At 44.4% G+C, this 5,598-nt stretch overlaps 1 pseudogene; it reads left to right on the top strand.

The window, feature by feature from the left end:
* The first annotated feature begins 4,134 nt into the window (after nucleotides 1-4,134).
* On the top strand, nucleotides 4,135-5,114 carry LOC138467088 (RWD domain-containing protein 1 pseudogene; annotated as a pseudogene).
* Nucleotides 5,115-5,598: the final 484 nt, after the last annotated feature.

Below are 5,598 nucleotides of genomic sequence, written 5' to 3'. Positions count from 1 at the left end.
TTACCGATGCACTGACTGGAAAGAGGTCCTTTTAGATTCTGGGTGTGATATTTCCATATTTGAATGTAGCCACAAGGCACTGCTGAAGCATACGAAGGCACAGAGAACTACACAAATAACTACCACAGGTGGTAGAGCCTCTCAGAGTCATCCCCATTAAGACTCATCCAGGGCCTAACAGAGGTTTGGGGCCTGGCTGACGCAGGGGATCTAATGGATGAGTTTGACTTGTGAACCTTTGGACACCACTGTAGGATGAATCGTGGGAAGCACTATCACTGTCGCTCTCCCCAGCTGTTTCCACGCTCACCAGGTGCATGTGCAACAGGGCTGGGAGCTCTAGCTCACTGCTGGCCCCCTGGCAAACATCCACCCCCTAGCTTCCTCAAAATCTTGGATGCTTTTAACAGTTCTGCTTTCTTAACCTGACTGCGATGTGGGAGTCCTTTCTCTTAATAGAGTTTGCCAAGACACTTGCTCTGCACAATGCTCATGCCAAGTTCCATATTTGTAAAAATACCTTGGCAGTTAAAACTAACGTTAACTGCACACTTTTATATTGGCTTCCTGAGCTGTGAGCAGTCTGTCTCAAATCCCACCGCTACCACCAACGTGACGAATTGGATTCTGCTCTGCAGGAGTACAAGAATGAGTAGTGGCGAAAATGCTCACTCAGCCTTCACACTTCTACAAACCAAGAGCCAACCCAACCATAAATCCAAAAAAAGGCACAGTTCCCCCTTTGCCTTTTGTGGTAATGTGGGCCAAGGGAACGCTTTGTTCTTAAGAGGGGTGTGAATGTGATCCAGCAGTGACTCAAACAAACCTCAAAAACTCCAGAAAGAGCATCTTTTGCTCACTAGCCTCCTGCGTACTAACAAAGACCTTAAGAGTGATGCACGCTCCCCTCTACCCAACTCTATACAATCATGTCTAAAGGTATCAGATCCTCATGCTGCTCACTGAGGGGTAAATACGACGTTATTAGAGGTTAATGAACCTCTAGGTGCCCAGATTCTGTTAGCCCAGCCAACAAACAAAGGGGAACATTCAGGAAAAGAAGCTATGCAAAGAACTGATAGATGTTCTGGGGACTCCAAGGCACCAGAGAACTGGTTGATTCTTAAAGACCTCATGCTGCGACACTTGGCGTCATGCTCAAATCCTGCAGAACTCCAGTCTTGGATGGTCTTTGTTGGCCAAAAAATACCTATGTCAGTTCTTCAGAAGACAAGTTTAAAGGAATGGAAAAGGCTTCCCAAACTCTTTTCATGCAGAAGGGGTCTCATCAAGGCTGTCAAACAGATTTCTCCCAGAAAGGTCTGTCCTTCCAGGCGAAGGTAGCTCTTCCTGCTCTTTGCCCGGTAAGTGAAACACTATTGGAGGGTACTCAGCCTCTTTCCAATTCAGTTACTTCGTCAGCTCCCCCCTCTGAGGATATTCGACAAAAAAAAGGAACTATGGCTAAGATTATGGACCCTAACCTACAGAGTTTTGCTCTGGACTCTAGAAACATTATCATTACCAACGTTGCCAAGCCAAGTCACTCTGAATCAAGGGAGTTATTGAAGAACACAGTTTTAGCTTGGCTCAACCAAATAGTGGGGCCCAATCATGTTAGAACTCAGGATCTGAAAGTCCTCCGTAGAACCCAGATTACCAACTGGTGCTCCACCGACAACACTGACTGTATTATTATAGGTTGTTGTCTCAGTAGTTTACCTATGTTTGTATTTGTTTGTTTATTATTTTTGTGTTCATGAATAGATTGCAAAACTGAATAGGATTACAAGCCTGAATAGGATTACAAAACTGCAGGATTTGTCATTGTCCACCAAGTAAAAAATGGATTTATTTTTGTTTGCATGTTTCCTCTTTTAATAGTCGTTGTTTTTATCATGTTTTTTTTATACTGTTTAATTTGCTTTTATTTTTAGATTTTGTGTTTAGCATTTGGCCTTTTGATCTCTGTATTTGTTTGTATATCGGTGCCCTTAAGCCTTAGGGTCAGTGGTGCGTGGTATAAATCAAATCAAACCAGTAAAACTGTCCAAAATAAAGGGAATATCAAATCAACGATCTATAGCAATATAAATACTCTAATCAAACATACCATCTGCAATAGAACTAGCTAGAAAACACTGTACAAATGCCACCACTGTACAAAGCCCACACCTTATATCTTGTGTATCTTCTCTGTTCTTTCCACCGATGTGGAAAGAGCAGAGAAGATGCAACAGAAGAATGTAGCACTCTGAGTATGAATATAGGAGTGATAGGCAAATTATTAACCACAAAAAAGGATACGTCTTTTGGTGAAAAATGGTGCAAAAGGAACCTAACCAGTCTCTACTGCCCAAATGGACCAAGGGGGCAGTTATTGGTCAACAGTACCTCGTTTGGGTCTTTGGCGGGTCGATGGCATCGAACCTAGCTTCAAAGCAGTGTTGCAAGCAGATCAAGATCAGTTCGGGTTCGGGGGATCATGTGGGCATAAACAGCAAGCAGGCATCGGGCAGATTCAAATGAAGTAGCTCTGTGTGGCGCCAAGGCACCTTTTGACGATGCTAGTCGCAGTGCTTACCAGGATCTCTTAGGGGTTGGGCCGGCTCGAGTTGGGTTATAACCTCTGTGAAGGGTCCATGCGTGACACTCCATTGGTTGGAGATGGCAGGTTGCAGTGGTCGAAATAGTGAGCCAGTTGTTCAGATGTGCATTTCAGCGAAGCAACCGTTATGAGGGGTGAGTCAGGTTGAGTCAGCAAGGGGTCACTGCAGTGGTTCAAGTTGGTTCCCGGTGTCGAGCAGTTGATACGAGCTTAGAAGGTGATGGGCTCAGCAAGAGCACGATGCAGCATCAAGCAGGCCCAGTGTGCAAGCAATTGTTCGAAGGTTCGGAAGAGTACCAGAAAGTAGCACCGGCAGAATCCCTCAGTGCCAATGGCATGGAGCTCGGTTTGTAGGGGGCAATGCGCTCCTCTGCCTTGGACTGCTTCTTCTTCACCTTAGTGGATGAGGTCTTTGGAAAGTGCAACTCTCCCAAAAGAGATCCAATCAATCCTTCTCAGGAGTTGTTCCAGAGTGAATCAAAGAAATGTGGGAGTCCCCTTCTTTCAATGGAAAAGGTCCACAGGTGAATGGACTAAAGCTAGCCTACCGTAGTGGTCTAATCCCTGTTCTTGAAAAAATTGACTTTCCCCTGACATCACACCCAAAGTGCTTTGTTCCAGAGGAAGTGGAGAGGACAGGAAGGGGAGGGCGAGGGGGGGGTGAGGGATATAGGCTGGGAGGTAGGGAGGGGGAGAGTGAGAGAGAGAGAGAGAGAGAGAGAGAGAGAGAGAGAGAGAGAGAGAGAGAGAGAACATGAATGAATGAATGAATGAATGAATGAATGAATGAATGAATGAATGAAAAAAGATGGTGGAAGTCATCCTCAATTGTATAGAACCCTTCTGACTACTCCAACCCACCCCTTCCTTTCTCACTAGGATGAAAGGCTTTTTGAAATGCAGCACCCTGGTGCTTTCAATGGATGTGCTTGTTTGATATCTGGGCATGGGCCCTGTTGGGCGGCTGTCTCTGGCAGAGGGCATTACCTACCCGCACAAAGGGATCAAAGAAGAGGCATGGCCATTCTGGTTTCTGTCTTGTCATTTTGCTGGCTCAGCCTGTCTGGCCAGAATACACATCACCTTCCAAAACTTGAACTGGCTCACAGGAGCTGGCACATCTGTGATATCAAATTGAAAAACGTCTAGGAGAGAAGCCTTTTCACATGAGAGTCTGATTGCCATGGTTGCCAACCTGCAGACGTGCGGGAGACTGAGGCAAGAAGTAATTGTCAAGCTGGGGATCTCAGGAGTGAAAGAAGCTCCCAAACAGTGTGTACAGAGAAGAAACACCTTTTCAGGAGAAAGGTGTGTGTCCCCAGCGAGCCAGAAGTAGTAGAAGTCGTGGCAGAAGTCAGCAAAGCAGTGCAACCCACACAGCACGTGTCTAAGAAGCCAGTGAGTTAAGCACTGCGTTCTAACAGGCGTTCTTTTGCTCAAGCCTTGCCAGTAACAGTATCCAGCTCTCTGTAAACTTGCGTAAAACATTAAGAGAGTAGAAGTTGTTTGTTGCTTCTAAAACGCTCTCCCTCTACCCTGCGCATGCTGCTGCCGGGCTCTGCTGCCTCCCTTCTTGCAGCCCATGGACAGAGGTTGCCAATCATGACAGCCTACCGGGAGGAGCAGTGTAACGAGCTGGAGGGTCTGGAATCCATATATCCAGACTCATTTACAGTGCTTTCAGATGCCCCCATAACTTTCACGATCACTGTGACCTCAGACCCAGGAGAAAATGACGAAACTGTATAAGTTACCTTTAACTTTACATACATAGAAAAATATCCAGATGAAGCGCCACTGTATGAAATTGATTTTCAGGAAAATATTGAAGATGAGGATGCTACTGATATAAAATAATGTTTTGACCAATAGGTAGCAGAAAATCTTGGAATGGTAATGATCTTCACTTTAGTATCTGCAATTCAAGAAAAACTCAATGAAATTGTTGATTTGATAAATACGCAGCGAGTGAAATAAAAAGTATAGAAGGAAAAGGAAGCAGAAGAAGCAGAGAAGGTGGTTTTCCATGGCACCCAAGTAACGATTGAAGCATTTTTAAGCTGGAAAGCAAAATTTAAAGCTGAATTGAATGAACTGAGAAGCAAAAGACAGAAGGAAGAAGAACAAGCAGGAAAGAATACACTTACTAGTAAAAAGCTATTTGAGACAGATCATAATCTTGACACATCAGGCATTAAGTTCTTGGAGGAAGTTGGAAACAACAGTGTGGAAGTTGACGAATCCTTGTTCCAGGATATGGATGACTTGGATCTAGATGACGAAGACGATCCAGACTTTAATCCTGCTGACCTAGAGAGCGACTAGAGACACGTCTAGAACTGTCACATTCTGGGAGGCTGGAAACCCATAGCATCTGTGGCTACAACTAGCATGCATTTTTTATTTAACAAAGTTTTAACTTTCAGGAGAATACTCTTCTGAATAGCGGTCACTTTCTCTTAATTAATGTGCTCAAAATGCAAATGTGGATGCAGTGAGTGGTTCGTATTTTGTAGTAGCCACATCGCTGTCTGAAAGAGCTTTGATGGCCGTGTCCCCACTGTTTTCTCTTCTCCAAACAGTTTGTAATCAACACAATTTCATGGCTGTGCAGTATTAAGTTGGCTCTTATCGGTGCCTATCATATTAGATGTGTTTTCCTTGCTTAGGATATAATGAGAACTTCATAAATCTCCTCATCTGGTGTAACTGTGAATGATGGGTGTCTTCATTTAGCTGCACATCCAGTTGGTGGCACAATATGGGTCTCTTGGCATTTACCTGTCCAGTTGTAGAAAATGCAACAGAGTTGCCTATGATATCAGAGCTTTTCGTTTCAGGACTTGTGGTGCCAGCTTGAAAGGTGAAAATTGCTAGTTATCCCAAAACCTTTGAAAAATCGATTTTCAAATCCTGCTCCGATGGCAGCATTGTTAGTTCTATTGACCCTCTACTGACATCTCTGGCTCTTGATGTGGTGGTATATCTAG

This window comes from Ambystoma mexicanum, chromosome 4q, assembly GCF_040938575.1.
Source record: "Ambystoma mexicanum isolate Mex_15411 chromosome 4q, UKY_AmexF1_1, whole genome shotgun sequence".
Classification (NCBI taxonomy): domain Eukaryota; kingdom Metazoa; phylum Chordata; class Amphibia; order Caudata; family Ambystomatidae; genus Ambystoma; species Ambystoma mexicanum.
Note: the sequence above shows the minus strand (reverse complement) of the source record. Positions and strands in the feature narration are given on the sequence as shown.